Raw genomic sequence first — 19,743 nt, 5'->3', positions numbered from 1 at the left:
CTATCTAAGACCTTGTTCACACTGCGAGTCAATTCGAAATGTATTTTTTCCATTACTTGAATACGATGTTTTTCATGTCAATGTGAACCGTACATTTTTCAAATCCGACCCAGGCCTCACTTGTATGTGGATAAAAATATAGTTATGTATCGAATGCGACTGTAGTCTGAACCCTCCGGTCGTGTTCATCCAACCCATACGTCATCAAAAAGCGATTAGCGTCATAATTCTTCGCCAAAATAGACAGTTACAAAATAAATAATTGACAAATGAGCAGAAAATGGGCAAAAACAAAATGTTTTAGGAACTCGCGTCAATGTTCCACTACTCCCTTCTCCGACTGCTCGCCCACGCGTTCTTCGGCGCAGATATCGAAATGTCCCATAAACTGCAAGCCAAAATGTTTGCCGTCTTCCTTCTTAATTTTTTAAATGCAATATTTCAGTCCAGAAAATGTTGATTTTGATTGCACAAAATCCGTGAAATTGTCCCAAATGCGCCACAACTGAAACTTCCTAGAATTGGAGCCATGTTTAGTAGCCTGAGTCTGAGTATTAGCTGATGAAGCCTGCTCGGTTGAGAGGCAAAATGTTTTCTAATATAATCTGAAGAGTCAAGGTGAGATCGATTCAATGTCTCGAGAATACAAAGGCTACAATCACACTGCAGGGTCGGATGTCCAATTCACATTTGTTTGTCACATTCTTTTAGTGGCTGTTCACTAAAAAAATAAAAAATAAAAAAAGATTTCTAATGTGAATGCAATCTGACCAGCATGCGGACATGACGTCGCACGCAGTGCAATGTTTATGAACTTAAAATGGCTTAAGCTCTCGTCGGTTTTACGATTGGCGCATTTGTGGCAAATTCAAGGATTTTTTGCAATGATAGTCAACATTTTCTAAACCGAATTATTGCACGTAGAAGATTAACAAGGAAGAGGACAATTACTTGGGCTCTCGCAGTTTTACGGAAGATTTTGCTTTTGTGTGTTTGAAGAGCGTGTCCGTGGGCGAAAAGTCAGAGACAAGAGTGGTGGAACTTTTACAAGAGTTCCTAAACATTTTCACCTGTTTTCTGCTCCGTTGTCAATTATTTACCAAAATAGACGATTACAAAATAATTATGACGCTTATTGCTTTTTGGTGATGTTCTGGTCAGATGAGTGCGACCTGAGCGTGGGAGCAGTCATATTGAGGATGCATCAGATATATATCCGAATTATAGCTAAATACGAAAGAGGCCTGGGTCAAATATAACAATTTCGGAATTGCACTGTTCACATGGACATGGTTTTCGCCCAAAAAAGGGTGGAGTGCCGGTTTGGGGAGGAGATGCTGCCCCAAGTGGAGGAGTTCAAGTACCTCGGGGACTTTTTCACAAGTGAGGGAAGAGTGGATCGTGAGATGGACAGGCGGTTCAGTGCGGCGTCTGCAGTGATGCGGACCCTGTATCGATCCGTTGTGGTGAAGAAGGAGCTGAGCCAGAAGGCAAAGCTCTCAATTTACCGGTCAATCTCCGTTCTCATACTCACTTTTGGGTTATGATTGAAAGGAAAAGATCACTGTACAAGCGGCCAAAATGAGTTTCCTCTGTCGAGTGGCAGGGCTCTCCCTTGGAGATTGGGTAAGGAGCTCTGTCATCCGGGAGAAGCCCCATGTAAAGCCACTGCTCCTCCATATTGAGAGAAGCCAGATGTGGTAGTTTGGGCATCTGGTCAGGTACGTCCGACCGGTAGGAGGCCACGGGGAAGACCCACAACACGTTGGGGAGACTATGACTCCCGGCTCGCCTGAGAATGCCTCGGGATCCCCTGGTAGGAACTGAACAAAGTGGCTGGGCAGAGGGAAGTCTGGGCTTCTGTGCTTAGGCTGCTTCCACCGTTACTCGACCTCGGATAAGCGGAAGATGGATGGATGGACATGAAAAAATAAGACACAGGTCGCATGTGGGCAAAAAAATCGGAGTTGACCTGCAGTGTGAACAAGACCTAAGATCTGGATAATTGAGAATATTTACAGACGCATAAATAAAGATAAAATACAATGACTAAAACAGCAACGGACTCAGAACAGAACCCAGGGATATTCCTTCGGTGACATAAAGGTAAAAAGAAGGACATACCATACAAGTAAGTTTTACCTGACAGATAGTTAGAAAACCAGCCAATAGTGTAATTACTGATAATGGGGTTAGGATAGGGTTGTTTGGAACAGGGGAAATATTCAGAATGAACTGATTGCTGCTGCTTAAAAATCAGTTACACAAGTTTTATTTTACAGACATGCGCCGTTCATATATTAAAGAAGCAAATCTGTGTCAGGGTCAAACATCATGGCTGTTTAGTCACTGGTGTATGTGCTGCCTTTGATTGTGACTGGCTCCTCCATTATCCTCCTTCCAACACAACGGATGTAATGCCGGCAACAATTCCAAGGTCAAACACGTTTAACCCTGCATATTTAGCCTTTTCCACTGTCATCTATCTTTAAATTAATATCAGCCCCCAGCGCATTTGTTTTCCACAGCAGGGAGGATCCAACAAGTCTCTTTTTATTAACCTCAAAGGGAAGGAAGGCAGCGTAATGGGAGGAGGGGCGACACAAGTCTCACTACAACAATCTTATTTCATGGAGGATTGTGCACTTTCCCCTCTTTTTTGTGCCCATGGTGATGGATTTGAAGTCATTGTTAGTCCTTTTGATATGAGGTTGGGTCAGAGTAATTTGCCAACTGGCGAGGCAGGGGGTAAAGGGGATATTTTTTTAATTGTCAGGTCACTATGTTCAGGGGCAGAAGATCCTTTGGGCACATGGTCTGTCTTTGTGTGAAGGACCAGGCATCGGAAATCCCCTTCCTCATTATACTAAGGCAGAGAAGATTAATTGACCAGTTCAGTAACTGGCAGCCTCAAGACTAGATCGACTCTCCAATTAGGACTGGACTACAGCACCTACTCTTATTCCAAGACCTAATCCTTTTTTATTGTCATTAGTCACATGAGTCCTATACCAGGGAGATCAAGATTGAACTGTCCTTTGTCAAAGGCACAAAAAAGATCTATTGAGTTCAACAATGAAATTCTTTTATCAGCTAAACAGAAAAATATTGTAGGTATTTTATGTCATTGTCATACAACACAGCAGTTCAGCATGTCTTAGAAGACTGCAGAACTAGAGTTCTCTGTAACGTACAGTAATGTAATCCAAGTGATAAACGACAAAATGTCTCTCACTCTCAATTAAAAACATTTTAAATTACGGTCAGGCCATTTTCTCGAGCTGTGATTTCAGCTCCCAAGACATTTGAAAGCCTTGCAAAATGAAATGATTCAGTAACAAGCTATTGCATTCCAAAAATGGACTTCTACAAATATTGCATTATTACAGTATTACAATGGAACCTCCAGATTTGAATGTCCTCCCAAAGTTGTACAGTTCAGAACTCGGGGCGGAAAAAAATATTGATACGGCAATATCCATCCATCCATTTTCTACCGCTTGTCCCTTTTGGGGTTGCGGGGGGTGCTGGAGCCAATCTCAGCTGCATTCGGGCGGAAGGCGGGCTACACCCTGGACAAGTCGCCACCTCATCACAGGGCCAACACAGATAGACAGACAACATTCACATTCACATTCACACACTAGGGCCAATTTAGAGTTGCCAATCATCCTATCCCCAGGTACATGTCTTTGGAGGTGGGAGGAAGCCGGAGTACCAGGAGGAAACCCACGCAGTCACAGGGAGAACATGCAAACTCCACACAGAAAGATCCCGAGCCCTCCTCTAGAGACTCAAAGCCGGGTATGCGACTCATCACAATTAAACCTAGTGTGTAGCATTATTGCCCTCTGCTGGTCAAATGTAGCTCTACATGAATTAAACGAGCTTTGATCGACAAAGTAACTCTCAGACTAAAAAACAACACGACCACAAATACAAAAGACATCACAAAGTCAGCAATTTCAATACTAAACAAACTAAATATATTTGTGCGCAATATCTACTTACAAAGTTTACCAAAAGTTTCGTGATGAAGCTTACAGGCGTGGATTTTTTACCACTGCTTGTCGAGAACACTGTGTCCGTCGCTTAAAAGGTCCAACAAGAAACAATGACTCGACCACTTGCTCGGGGCAGAACGTTCATACTTTGTTGTCCAGTCATTGTTAAATGTCCGATTTTTGCAAATTATTCTGATTGTTTTCAGGGTTGAATGAGTAGTCTTCTTCTACTCACCCCAATGCTGCTTCATTGCGACACACATGGCTCGCTGCTTTGCCCAAGAACACAATGGCAGTGACTAATATGGAGGAAACGGGGATCGAACCTGGAACCCTTATATTGCTGGCACGGCCGCCCTACAAAGCAAGCCACGCCGCCCGAATATATCGTAATGATTTTTGTAACGATATAATATAAATGTAATATGTCTTGATATCGAATACTGTATTTTTCGGAGTATAAGTCGCACCTGCCGAAAATGCATAATAAAGAAGGAAAAAAACATATATAAATCGCACTGGAGCCCGGCCAAACCATGAAAAAAACTGCGACTTATAGTACGAAAAGTACGGTAATTTTATTTGATTTTTTTAAAGTCATGTTTTGGGCCAAATGTAACTTAATGATAACTTTTTCACCGCCGCGCCGCAAAATGTACGCTACCTCGCAGTGTGGGTTTAGTGGCGAGCAAGGCACTACCATGAATTACATAGTTGTTGTTTTGATTCAGGTTGTCAAAAAGAACTGTTACTGTCATATAAAGCAGTGTTTCTTAACCACAAGGCCCATTTTGTTGGACTGTGAGCAGCCCCCTCGAGGGCCGTCAAAAATGTCTGTTTCTCAGGCATATGTGTCTCAGCAGTACTCCATAGTATACACTTTTCCACCACTTGTTGCAGTTATGCATCAGTCAGTTCAGAGCCGTGTATAGAGTGTGGCCAACTAAACGAGAGGCGCCATCTTTGCTACCAATGACGTGTGCGGCTGGGCTGTCGTTCTGACGTTAGTTTTCCTGACTAAATCAACCAAAATAAGTTCGAAACAAACTCCAGCTCACAAACTTACAATAAAACATTATTTTATTGCGTCAAAGTATAATTTCGGGGCAATTTAGTGGCCAGGTTTGATGCACTCTGCCGCCACATTTATGCAGTGTTAAAGGCCGACTGAAACCCACTACTACTGACCACGCAGTCTGATAGTTTATACATCAATGATAAAATCTTAACATTGCAACACATGCCAATACGGCCGGGTTAGCTTACTAAAGTGCAATTTTAAATTTCACGCGAAATATCCTGCTGAAAACGTCCCGGTATGATGACGCCTGCGCGTGACGTCACGGATTGTTGAGGACATTTTGGGACAGCATGGTGGCCAGCTATTAAGTCGTCTGTTTTCATCGCAAAATTCCACAGTATTCTGGACATCTGTGTTGGTGAATCTTTTGCAATGTGTTCATTGAACAATGGAGACAGCAAAGAAGAAAGCTGTAGGTGGGAAGCGGTGTATTGCGGCAGGTGTTGTGCCGGATAACGCACCCCCGCCGTAGAATGCACTCCCTGACTGTTGTGCCGGATAACACAGCCGGTGTTTCATTGTTTACATTCCCGGAAGATGACAGTCAAGCTTTACCATTGGCCTGTAGAGAACTGGGACAACAGAGACTCTTACCAGGAGGACTTTGAGTTGGATACGCAGACACGGTTCTGTGAGTACGCATGCAGCTGCGGCTTCCAAACATTTGATCGCTTGCCCGTTCGTGCGTGCCGCTATGTGCATGTCACGTACGTAACTTTGGGGACTTTGGGGAAATATATGTGCTGTGTGAACTTTGGGGAGGTGAACGGTACTTTGGGCTGTGGGATTGAGTGTGTTGTGCAGGTGTTTGAGTTGTATTGGCGGGTTATATGGACGGGAGGGGGGAGGTGTTTGTTATGCGGGATTAATTTGTGGCATATTAAATATAAGCCTGGTTGTGTTGTGGCTAATAGAGTATATATATGTCTTGTGTTTATTTACTGTTTTAGTCATTCCCAGCTGAATATCAGGTCCCACCCGCCTCTCACAGCATCTTCCCTATCTGAATCGCTCCCACTGCCCTCTAGTCCTTCACTCTCACTTTCCTCATCCATGAAACTTTCATCCTCGCTCAAATTAATGGGGAAATCGTCGCTTTCTCGGTCCGAATCGCTCTCGCAGCTGGTGGCCATGATTGTAAACAATGTGCAGATGTGAGGAGCTCCACAACCTGTGACGTCACGCTACTCGTCTGCTACTTCCGGTACAGGCAGGGCTTTTTTATCAGCGACCAAAAGTTACGAAGTTTATCGTCGATGTTCTCTACTAAATCCTTTCAGCAAACATATGGCAATATCACGAAATGATCAAGTATAGAATGGACCTGCTATCCCCGTTTAAATAAGAAAATCGCATTTCAGTAGGCCTTTAAGTTACCAGCTGGCTCTCTAATACGTGCATGTCAAAACAATACAAAAAGACCAAAAATAAACGTAATATCCTCATTTTGCTGAAATCCTCATCAGCTTTGGGCCAAAAACTCGACTTATGAATCACAAAACAAACGAATAGGCACTCGGCCAGTCTAAAAAAAAAATCGGTGTGTGAATCAATCAATTTAAAAGAGATTTGGCAGACTTACAAATGAATGTATAACTAATATTTTAAAAGGGATTCCAAAGAAGTTTTTACTTCCAGTCCCAAGACGAGCCGGCTTTTAAGCTCCTGCCAGCTACAATTTTTTCTTGGCAAGATTAGATGACCATCCAGAACTGAAGTCAACGTCTGTGTTTGCGAGCCACTCGTGTACTGAGAACTGTGTCAGCTCTGTTCAGTTCTCCATTCTGCAGCCTTGTGCGGCTTCTGGTCTAATATTCGTCCGAAATCGTGTCTTTACAAATCGTCAAAATAGGTCTTCAGAGGACAAAGGTAAATGAGTCCTTTGTTAGTCCGTCGAATTAGTTAGCCCCTAAGCATCACACAACACAGCACGTTTACGCGACGAAAAACTCTTCAAATAAAAGACATGTCTTGTAAGGAAGTGCAGTAAAGCATAGAGCCAGCGTCGAAGTTGGTAGCAATCATGGCGCTCTGAAGTCACGTGTGTGCCTTTTGACCAATCATTGCGGAGATCACCTGGGATGACATTGTAGACCTAGGAGACACAGTCAGAGAGGTGTCAAAGACTGGTGCCAACACCTGTCGGCTCCCCGAAGCATCTTTACCACAATACTCACATTGAAATGTATCCAACGCGCACACACTACCCTTGTGCACACCTAAAGGCTTTGAGGGGATGCTACAAAGATGTCATCATCGCTCTCTTCATGAAGCCATTATGGATGGCAACATAATTTACAGTGCGGATATTTCACCATCTTTTTTTCCACCAAGGGCACTTTCCCTCATGGGTGATGGGTAAAATTGGTTGACATTTTCCTGGCTCCAATTAACCTTTGATTTGACTCTTAGTTTTGCCTGTCTTCTTTTATTTCCCTCTCCGAAGTAGCAAAGGGGAGAGCACAGTAGGAAACAGAGGTATTGTCTCCTCATGTTGATCATTTCCGTTTTTTGGGCCTAATTGTGCTTTTTTTCCCCCCAGAGGATGGCCGTATATATGCGGACAGAGGAGGTAGGTCGTGACATTTTACACGGTGGGTTAATACAGTAGTATTCTTCATTGTGCCGCATGAAATTAATTTGTAAGAAAAATGACTGTTATAACTAGGTTTTGTCTGGGATTTCCCTCTAGACATGCAGTAGAAAACTTGTGCATTGATTGAGTTTGAAAACCACAAACTTGTTTTGTCTGTGCAGAGAACTTAGTCCTAGACTCTGCTTTCAAGTACAGTGGGTACAGAAAGTATTCAGACCCCTTTGCATTGTTAATTCTTTGTCTCAGTGCAGCCTTTTGCTAAAATAAAATAAAAAGTTTACACCCTACCTTGACAGAAAAATACAGAAATGTAGAATTTTTTGTGAATTTATTAAAAAAAACCAAAAAAAAATAACATGTACATAAGTATTCAGACACTTTGCTCAATACTTTGTAATGCATCTTTGGGAGGAATTACAGCCTCAAGTATTTTGGCCCGTTCCTCTTTGCAGCACCTCTCGAGCTCCATCAGGTTGAATGAGAAGTGTTGGTTTTCAACCAGGATGTCTCTGTTCATTGCTGCATTCATTGTTCTCTCGATCCTGACTAGTCTCGGCAGTATTGAATAGGGGGCTACGCCGTAGGGATGATGTTTGAAAAGAAATTATCGAGTTTGAGCCCATTATCGAATCCTCTTATCGAACCGATTCCTTATCGATTCTCTTATCGAATCCAGATAGGTTGTTGTATATGGAAAAAAACACACAATATTTGGTTTAACAAAAGCTCACTTTTATTTTATAAGAAAAAAATATAAATAAATAAATATTGACTGTTGTTACCTCCCTAAAAAAATAAAATAAAAAAAATAAATATTGACTGTTGTTACCCAAAGTATATTAAGTGGGATTTTTCAGAAAAACAAATATATACAGTAACACAAAAACAATCTGTCCCTGTGATCACTATGGGTGTATAAATAATAATATAGTGTTAAATAAAATCAGTCCCTTGGGCACAAAACTGAAAATAATACAGCTCTCCAAAAAGTGCACTTCTGCTGCTATTGGAACATACTAACTACACACTCTATGACACTAAGAACGCCACAGTCGTCAACCAACAATTCTTCTTCCAAAAAATTAGCATGTCTGCTTTTTCAGGATCAAGTCTGACCCGCTCTTCGCTAATCGTGTCGCCAACGGTAGAAAAAACACGTTCACTTGGCGTGGAACTAGCTTGGACACACAGATAGGTTTGACGACATCCCCTTCCAGTCTGTATCTAAACCTTCTGGGGTCCATTAGTGTGGCCTCCTCCAGGAATGACTGCACGTCCTTGTCCTGGAGGGAAAATGAGGGACAGACACAGCATAGAATTAGGGGGGAAATTAGCTGAATGTGAAGACTAGGGTGTCTGTTATTAAGTCTTTAGCATTAGTATGTGGAATTAAATGATGGAATGGATTAAGTAATGAAGTTAAACATTGTACTGATATGATAAACTTTAAGAGGTTATTCAAATGAATAGTGCTTACAAAGTACAAATGGGTTGTACTTGTACTTTGTACAAAGAAGAAGAATTATGAGAAATACCTTCAACCTTATTGAAAATAAGATATTCTTCATCTCAGTATATTAATAATGACTGAATTAATTAATTACATATTACAAAACTGTTGTATATACTAATTCACAGATGTTATTTTATTATAAAAAGGTCAGTAAATGATGCATATATTTGTAAACGCTCTGAAGTGGGAAAGGGGTAGGAGTAAATAAGCTTTGCTTCTTCCGACTCCTTTTCGGACATGATGTAAATTGAAATGATATGAAACTGCGATGTGTTACACTGTAAGTGTGTTCATGTACGAAATAAACAAAAGAAAGAAAAAATGCACTAGAGTATTAGACAGACCTGCAAACTCTGGAGTGGTGTAGGCTACAAGATACCGTTAACGTTATCAGACAAATACAAAAAGGCTAACGTTAACGTTACCGCCACTGACTATGCTTAGGTAACGTTAGTCTAGCTAACATTACTGCAGTCCTGGTTGACATAAGAGGTAACGTTATTTTAGCCTAAAGGCTACAAGTGAGCAAATATGGAAATTAACCGGCAACAGTTAACGTTAGTTACTCACCGCCACTATCACTGGAGGGCTTGCTTCGTCATCTCTGTCGCTGCTTCTCCACGTGTCGAAGACACGACACGGTTCTCGATTGTTCAGGTTATGTACGGCCTGAACATGTTTCAACATGCTTGTTGTACTTCCCCCCTTACATGAGAGCGAAGCCTGGCAATAATTGCATATTGCCGTTTCCTCGTCGTATTTTTTTGTAAAATGAAGCCATGCCTTGAGGCGTTTTTTCCGGTCCATTATTTTTGCTGCTTTCTGTATCTGCCGCCTAATGACTGAGCTACGTCATTTCCTGTGTGGGATTCGTTCCCAGGGATTCGAATAAAGAACCAACTCTTTTTCTTTGCTATAGTGGCCTCAATAACAGGAACTGGTTCTCAAAAAGGGATTCGAGTCCATGGAATCGGTTCTTTTCTTATCGAACAACCGGGAGAACCGGTTTCGAACATCATCCGTGTGTTGCCTAGCTAGGAAGTAGCCTTTGCCATTGAGTTGCAGGAGCCAGTCTAGTCTTATGATGCGCTGTAAAAAGTCCTTAAACTGTAAGTATTGTATTTTTTTTACACACCAGCCGTTTATTTGCAACGTACATCTTAGTTGTAGTTTTCATTACCAAATTTGGAGGTGTTTAATCGGCATGTAAAATTGCTAATCAACTCAATTTATAAAATGGTTTTCATATATAAAAGAAATGCAACGCAAAGTGCTTTACAGACTTAAAGACAATACCCCATTATCATGCACACACACGCGAACAAATGAATGCATGACTGAGTACAGAAGGGATATGTGAGTAAACACTATCACCGGAGCCATCTGCACCAGGAGGTCATCAAACCACGGCCAACAGGACGTGTACACAATGCGCTCCCACAGCACGACCGTTGACCCCTGACAAATCATACATACTACTAATCAGTAGTATGTATGTGGCAAAGCCAATGTAAATTAGCATCAAGCTAGCACATTTTGGAAAAAGTGGAGCCTCATTTTACGTTCGGGCAACTTCCATCGAGCATACTTGCTTTCTTGGCATTGAAAATTGCAACATTAACGAGAGGCAGTTGGACTGAGTCCGCTATTAGTGCTGCTTGAGTGCTTGTTTCCTTGCCAAGTGTTTGAGTTGATGTTAATTCTGCAAGTCAAGAGCAACAAAGGTACGGAAAAACGACACTGTATGATTTTAGTTGTCGTACCTAGTTCCTGCCGCTGAAAAACATCCCCACAGCATGATGCTGCCACCACCATGGTATTGGCCTGGTGATGAGCAGTGCCTGGTTTCCTCCAAACATCACGCCTGGCATTTACGCCAAAGACTTCAATATTTGTTTCATCAGACCAGACAGTTCTGTTTCTCATGGTCTGAGAGTATTATGTTGAAGAGGTTCATTTAGCCTACAAATGTGGCCTATATCAATCAACCATTTATAAAAAGTCTGAGAGTATTTCAGGTAGATTTTGGCAAATGTTTTACTAAGAAACGAACCATACAGGGCTGATTGGTGGATTGCTGCACAGATGGTTGTCTTTCTGGAAGGTTCTATCTCCACAGAGGAATGCTGTAGCTCTGACAGAGTGACCATCAGGTTCTTCGTCACCTCCCTGACTAGACCAAGATGAATGCAGCAATGTACAGAGACATCCTGGATGAAACCAACAAATCCCATCCAACCTGATGGAGATTGAGAGGTGCTGCAAAGAGGAATGGCCAAAACTGCCCGAAAAGAGGTGTGTCAAGCGTATTCAAAAATACTTGAGGCTGTAATTGCTCCTAAAGTTGCATAAACAAAGTATCGAGCAAAGGGACGGAATACTTAATTACATGCGATTTGCAAAAATGTCAACATTTCTGTTTTTTATCCGTCAATATGGGGTGCTGAGTGTACATTAATGAGAAATAAAAGGAACTTTTTTGATTTTAGCAAATGGCTGCAATGAAACAAAGAGTGAAACATCTTAAGGGGTCTTATCATTTTCCTTACTCACTGTGGCTATAATATTGATTAAAAACTACAGTAAATTGTATTTAGAAGCACCTTCCAAAACACCAGAATATAAGTAATGTAATACTGTATTTTTCGGACCATGGGACGCACCGGATTAAAAGGCGCACTGCCAATGAGCGGGTCTATTCAGGTCTATGTTCATACAAAAGGCGCACCGGATTATAAAGTGCATTAAAGGGGTTATATTATGATTTTTTTCTAAATTTAAAACACTATTTTGTGGTCTACGTAACATGTGATGGTGGTTCTTTGGTCAAAACGTTGCAAAGATTATGTTTTACAGATCATCTTCAAGTAGCTTTCTGACAGTCGCTTCAGGATGCGCCGTTTTGTGGCAGGACTTATTTACGTGACACACCTTCGGCAGCCTCTTCTCCATGTCATCTTTGTTGTAGCGGTGTAGCGTGCAAGGACGGGAGTGGAAGAAGTGTCAAAAGATGGAGCTAACTGTTTAAATGACATTCAGACTTTACTTAAATCAATAACGGAGCAGCATCTTCTCAATCGTGGCTCAATAATGCAACAACAACGCCGGAAATGTGTCCTGTGATAAACCGTCTGACTGGAACTCTCTAATAACTAAAGTTCTGTGGGTGAATTATGTAAACCCACTACAGTTTTTAGCGCATTGATAGCTATTCTACTGACAGCTATAAGTAAGAACTTTACGCTACTTTATATTAGAAATGGCAACAGCGGAGGATGAATGTTCCATAACAAGAAGATAAAGAAAAAGGAAGAAGCTTATGACTACCGTCTCGTCAGTTACTGCAATGGCGGACGCACACACATTTATAGGACTTATGCAGATCCCAAATACACATCAGCAAGTACCAGACGGTAAGAAAAGTTGGTTTTGCATAATATTGCGGAACAAAACACCAGATATTATATGTCTGCTAATAGGTTCCATTTTGCGGTCCTTATACACACACCATAATAATACTCGTATGTTTAATGCGCCGACAATCCACCGAGCGGTGCGGCTTCATTGCTCACCGAAGTCGTACTAAAAACATTTTGACAGATTTTTGAGCGCCGTGTGTAATGTTCTATATTCTCAGTGGAACATTTAAAGTTTTGGTGTTTACTGGCGTAATCTCGCAGTTTGCACGTATCTCTTATGTATGACTGCCAACTACTGGTCACACCTATTATTACACCATGTACCAAATAAAATTGCTTCGAAGTCAGTAAGCACAACCAGAATTATGCCGTAATTGGACGCACCGGGTTATAAGGCGCACTGACGATTTTTTAGAAAATGAAAGGATTTTAAAGGCCTACTGAAATGCGATTTTCTTATTTAAACGGGGATAGCAGGTCCATTCTATGTGTCATACTTGATCATTTCGCGATATTGCCATATTTTTGCTGAAAGGATTTAGTAGAGAACATTGACGATAAAGTTCGCAACTTTTGGTCGCTGATAAAAAAAGCCTTGCCTGTACCGGAAGTAGCAGACGATATGCGCGTGACGTCACAGGTTGTGGAGCTCCTCACATCTGCACATTGTTTACAATCATGGCCACCAGCAGCGAGAGCGATTCGGACCGAGAAAGCGACGATTTCCCCATTAATTTGAGCGAGGATGAAAGATTTGTGGATGAGGAAAGTGAGAGTGAAGGACTAGAGGGCAGTGGGAGCCATTCAGATAGGGAAGATGCTGTGAGAGGTGGCGGATGGGACCTGATATTCAGCTGGGAATGACTAAAACAGTAAATAAACACAAAACATACATATACTCTATTAGCCACAACACAACCAGGCTTATATTTAATATGCCACAAATTAATCCCACATAACAAACACCTCCCCCCTCCCGTCCATATAACCCGCCAATACAACTCAAACACCTGCACAACACACTCAATCCCACAGCCCAAAGTACTGTTCACCTCCCCAAAGTTCATACAGCACATATATTTCCCCAAAGTCCCCAAAGTTACGTACGTGGCATGCACATAGCGGCACGCACGTACGGGCAAGCGATCAAATGTTTGGAAGCCGCAGCTGCATGCGTACTCACGGTACCGTGTCTGCGCATCCAACTCAAAGTCCTCCTGGTAAGAGTCTCTGTTGTCCCAGTTCTCCACAGGCCAAAGGTAAAGCTTGACTGTCATCTTCCGGGAATGTAAACAATGAAACACCGGCTGTGTTTGTTTGTGTTGCTGCAGTCGGCCGCAATACACCACTTCCCACCTACAGCTTTCTTCTTTGCTGTCTCCATTGTTCATTGACCAAATTGCAAAAGATTCACCAACACAGATGTCCAGAATACTGTGGAATTTTGCGATGAAAACAGACGACTTAACAGCTGGCCACCATGCTGTCCCAAAATGTCCTCTACAATCCGTGACGTCACGTGCCGGCGTCATCATACCGAGACGTTTTCAGCAGGATATTTCGGCGCAAAATTTAAAATTGCACTTTAGTAAGCTAACCCGGCCGTATTGGCATGTGTTGCAATGTTAAGATGGAATGAGTCAAACAGAGAACAATTGCAGGTATGAAAAACATCAACCTATTTATTATTAACCATCTGGAAATTACTTATGCTGTATTATTTGTTTTTATTGGCAAAACCTTGTGGTCATATTACTTCAGTAAGTCGAGCTAATGACGCAGTCAGTTGAATAATGCGGACACGTATGTTCCTGGATACTTTCTACTGCGCGTCTGCCTTGGAGACTTTGTATCTGTAAGTAATATGTAACTATAATTATTTGATACTTGTTTATATTGACAAATGTGCTGTTTTAGACTGCAAATATTTTGTTTTTTCAATTAAGGACACTTGTATGTCTTGTAATATGTCTAGCTAGTGTGCAGCTGCCGAGCTCATAGCAGCCTATAGCAGTGATTCTCAAACTTTGGTATGTGTACCACTAGTAATACGCCGGCTCCACACCAAAGAATCACTTGATTAAAAGTGTTTTATTTTTCTATATTCAAACACAGTGTTATTGTTCAAACTGTGTATAATGTTACAGTAGCAAAAATATTACATATACTTTAATTAATATAATATAACTTCCACCTTCATTTAATGAATACTTAGACCTTATATGCTACTGTATTTTCATGTTGGTCATTATGGTAAGTACTTGGAGAGCCAAGTGTTTTCTGAGGTGGTACTTGGTGAATAAAGTTTGACAACCACTGGCACCACCCTTCCATGTTTACCTTTTGTAAAATGACTTCACTAAAATACAAAAAAAAACTTTTGTGCTTCTTGGAGGGCATTTAGATGTTAACGCATGACTACGTGGCCAAGTGTCTCAGAGCTTGGAGCGGCCGTCCAGAAACTTGAGGGTTCCTGGTTGGATTCCAGCCTCAGTCGTCTTAGCCACTGCCATTGGACAAGACACTCACCCATACCGGTATACAGTCAATGTAGCTTACCACCACCAAGCTTGAACGTATGGGTTGTAAAGCACTTTGAGAGAATTTTTAAAAAGCGCTATAAAAATATATTTCATTCAGTCATTCATAAATTTATAAGCGCTTAAATCAGATTTTAGATGCAAATTGATATAATTGCTGACTTCGTACCAATATCCGGTTTCAATGTCAGATCACCCCACCCAAAACAAAGTACAGTTAAGTATAGTATCATTATTATCTATTATAGGCTTTCATGAAATGTCAGAAAACCCAACATATGAGTTGGGAAATTGTGTTAGATGTAAATATAAATGGAATACAATGATTTGCAAATCAATTTCATCCCATATTCAGTTGAATATGCTACAAAGACAACATATTTGATGTTCAAACTGATAAACTTTTTTTTTTTTGCAAATAATCATTAACTTTAGAATTTGATGCCAGCAACACGTGACAAAGAAGTTGGGAAAGGTGGCAATAAATACTGATAAAGTTGAGGAATGCTCATCAAACACTTATTTGGAACATCCCACAGGTGAACAGGCAAATTGGGAGCAGGTGGGTGCCATGATTGGGTATAAAAGTAGATTCCATGAAATGCTCAGTCATTCACAAACAAGGATGGGGCGAGGGTCACCACTTTGTCAACAAAGGCCTGAGCAAATTGTTGAACAGTTTAAGAAAAACCTTTCTCAACCAGCTATTGCAAGGAATTTAGGGATTTCACCATCTGCGGTCCGTAATATCATCAAAGGGTTCAGAGAATCTGGAGAAATCACTGCACGTAAGCAGCTAAGCCCGTGACCTTCGATCCCTCAGGCTGTACTGCATCAACAAGCGACAACAGTGTGTAAAGGATATCACCACATGGGCTCAGGAACACTTCAGAAACCCACTGTAGTAACTACAGTTGGTCGCTACATCTGTAAGTGCAAGTTAAAACTCTCCTATGCAAGGCGAAAACCGTTTATCAACAACACCCAGAAACGCCGTCGGCTACGCTGGGCCTGAGCTCATCTAAGATGGACTGATGCAAAGTGGAAAAGTGTTCTGTGGTCTGACGAGTCCACATTTCAAATTGTTTTTGGAAACTGGACGTCGTGTCCTCCGGACCAAAGAGGAAAAGAACCATTCGGATTGTTATAGGCGCAAAGTTGAAAAGCCAGCATCTGTGATGGTATTAGGGTGTATTAGTGCCGAAGACATGGGTAACTTACACATCTGTGAAGGCGCCATTAATGCTGAAAGGTACATACAGGTTTTGGAGCAACATATGTTGCCGTCCAAGCAACGTTACCATGGACGCCCCTGCTTATTTCAGCAAGACAATGCCAAGCCACGTGTTACATCAACGTGGCTTCATAGTAAAAGAGTGCGGGTACTAGACTGGCCTGCCTGTAGTCCAGACCTGTCTCCCATTGAAAATGTGTGGCGCATTATGAAGCCTAAAATACCACAACGGAGACCCCGGACTGTTGAACAACTTAAGCTGTACATCAAGCAAGAATGGGAAAGAATTCCACCTGAGAAGCTTAAAAAATGTGTCTCCTCAGTTCCCAAACGTTTACTGAGTGTTGTTAAAAGGAAAGGCCATGTAACACAGTGGTGAACATGCCCTTTCCCAACAACTTTGGCACGTGTTGCAGCCATGAAATTCTAAGTTAATTATTATTTGCAAAAAAAAAAAAAGTTTATGAGTTTGAACATCAAATATCTTGTTTTTGTAGTGCATTCAATTGAATATGGGTTGAAAAGGATTTGCAAATCATTGTATTCCGTTTATATTTACATCTAACACAATTTACCAACTCATATAGAAACAGGGTTTGTAGAATGTCCTCAGTTGTTCCACATATTTGTTTGTGTAAGCTTATTTACTCTTGAAGTGCAGCACGCAAAAGAGTGAACATTTGTCAAAGCATGCACCCCTGCTGTGTTGGTCGTGCTGTTATTTTTCTGACAAATACATCACATAATTACGCTGATATTACTAAACCCCAAAGCTGAACCCAAAAATCGGATCGGCTTGAAATTTCTCACACAGCTCTACAATCACTGTAACTTTAGGGTGTTTAGTCTAATCACCACCAAATTTGGTACACACCTTTGAGGGACTGACGAGCATGTGTCTGTATAATTTGAGCGCTGTCACTAGCCGACCAGCTACGGGAGACCTGAGAGGTTCACTCGAGTGCGAAGACCACATCACTTCCGGTCAACCTGTTTTAAAACAGGTATGTTCGTGCATGCCGCTACTGTTACCAGGTTGTTGTTTTTTTGTAATCCTTATTTCAAGATCATTTAAAAATAAATTATTTAAGAATGCAGTACTTTGATACCGTACAGATCCATGCAGAAACCTGAACGACGTGCTGAGCAGCTACTACTTTATTTACATAAACTCACAATTAGGGATGTCCGATAATGGCTTTTTGCCGATATCCGATATTCCGATATTGTCCAACTCTTTAATTACCGATACCGATATCAACCGATACTGATATCAACCGATATATACAGTCGTGGAATTAACACATTATTATGCCTAATTTGGACAACCACGTATGGTGAAGATAAGGTACTTTTAAAAAAAAATTAATAAAATAAAATAAGATAAATAAATTAAAAAGATTTTCTTGAATAAAAAAGAAAGTAATACAATATAAAAACAGTTACATTGAAACTAGTAATTAATGAAAATTAGTAAAATTAACTGTTAAAGGTTAGTACTATTAGTGGACCAACAATCATGTGTGCTTACGGACTGTATCCCTTGCAGACTGTATTGATATATATTGATATATAATGTAGGAACCAGAATATTAATAACAGAAAGAAACAACCCTTTTGTGTGAATGAGTGTGAACGGGGGAGGAAGGTTTTTTGGGTTGGTGCACTAATTGTAAGTGTATCTTGTGTTTTTTATGTTGATTTAATAAAAAAATAAAAAAATAAATACAAAAACCGATACTGATAATAAAAAAAACGATACCGATCATTTCCGATATTACATTTTAACGCATTTATTGGCCGATAATATAGGCATGCACAATACTAACAATTTGAAAGTCTACTTTTTGCTATGCCGCAGATATAGATTTAAGTGCCTCCGTTAAAAAAATCAACAAAAAATAAATTTCACTAAGGGAGTCAGTGACGCCCCGTGTCTTATTAATTGCAATGAGAAGAGTGAAAGTGGTGGAAATTGTGGCGATAATCCCTGATTTTTTAAATCCACCCCTTGTTCATTTTTATATCCTTGTTCCCTTTTACTAGTAGGTAAGCTATTCTTTTTATTGCATAAATAATAATGATCATAAACCATTGATAAAACATCTAAATAACACGGCATGTATGGTTGAAACTCAATGAGAAAGTCAATGAGAGCTATGTATTTTGCCCATTTTAGTGGATTTTTTTATTTTTTTTCCCACGATGGCGCCTCTGTAGTGGCTGCTGTTGGCAGGAGCTCTGTGTTCTTGTGTCATCCTTTTGTGTTCCTGATGTTTCTCTTTTATTTTCATGTGGGTTTTTTTTTTTGCCTTTTGGTTTTCGGGACCCTTTGGGACTGTGTGACAAGGGGTGGCACTTTCGTGACTTCTGCGGTGCTTTTTTGTGAACTTCTGGATCTGCCTCCCGGGAGCCTTTTGGCCATGGAGACCAGCTGCTGGGTCTCTGCCACACCAGAGTCCGTTTGGAGAGACTGGAGGAGATGCGGATGAAGAGACAGGGCTGCGGAGTCTTGACTGAATAAGCTGGTATCGGACACCTATCCTCGCTCATCCATGCAGACTGGACACTGGCCGAGAGTTGGTGGGCGGCCGAGGGCGGAGTCGGCTTTCTTGGTTGCTTTGTTGGGTCTGCTCCTGTCTCTGGCCATGCCCCCCCCCGCCACAGCAGACGATGGCGTGGAACACCGCAAAAGCCACCACAGTGTATGTTTTTTGTTGTTGTTTTACTTTTGTGGCTGTGTGTAAAAGTGGCTGGTTGCATCAGCTCTGCTCTTTTAATGTCTTTAATGTCCTTTGTGTTCTTTGATGTTTTCCTCTTACACACAGGTTTATGTGTGCTATGGCTATGAGGTTTTTTTCTCCCTTGGCCTCAGCTTAGACCAGGGGTCGGGAACCTTTTTGGCTGAGAGAGCCATGAACGCCAAATATTGTAAAATGTATTTTTTTAACACTGAATACAACTAAATGCGTGCATTTTTAAGTAAGACCAACATTTTTAGAGTATAATAAGTCTCTTATTCTTTTTAATAACATTGGTATTCTGAAGCTAACCAATAATAAATCAAATACTTCTTACCATTAATGCGACCCTCCTGTACCCCGAAAGACCGCTGGGATTGGCTGAGCCACCCGCAACCTTGAACAGGTGCGGTAGAAAACAGATGGATGGATTAAAATGCATAAGAATGTTTTATATTTTGAACGTTATTTTTAACACTGTGATTATGAGCAGAATTATTCATTACTTATCGTGTTAAGCAATGTCAGCTAAGATTTATCTGAGAACCAGATGCAGTCATCAAAAGAGCCACATGTGGCTCGCGAGCCGTAGGTTCCCTACCCCTGGCTTAGACT

General features: G+C 41.1%; 1 protein-coding gene across 1 annotated transcript in view; it reads left to right on the top strand.

Annotated features, from left to right (window-relative positions):
- Positions 1 to 7,624: 7,624 nt before the first annotated feature.
- Positions 7,625 to 19,743, top strand: part of lysmd4 (LysM, putative peptidoglycan-binding, domain containing 4) — a 74,099-nt gene continuing 61,980 nt past the window's right edge. The window contains exon 1 of the mRNA XM_061924384.2: positions 7,625 to 7,657. The gene's annotated coding sequence lies outside the window, so the exon portion shown is untranslated. The remainder of the gene's footprint in view (positions 7,658 to 19,743) is intronic.

The sequence above is a fragment of the Nerophis lumbriciformis genome, linkage group LG29 (assembly GCF_033978685.3).
Source record: "Nerophis lumbriciformis linkage group LG29, RoL_Nlum_v2.1, whole genome shotgun sequence".
NCBI lineage: Eukaryota > Metazoa > Chordata > Actinopteri > Syngnathiformes > Syngnathidae > Nerophis > Nerophis lumbriciformis.
This window is presented reverse-complemented; position numbering and strand designations above follow the sequence as displayed.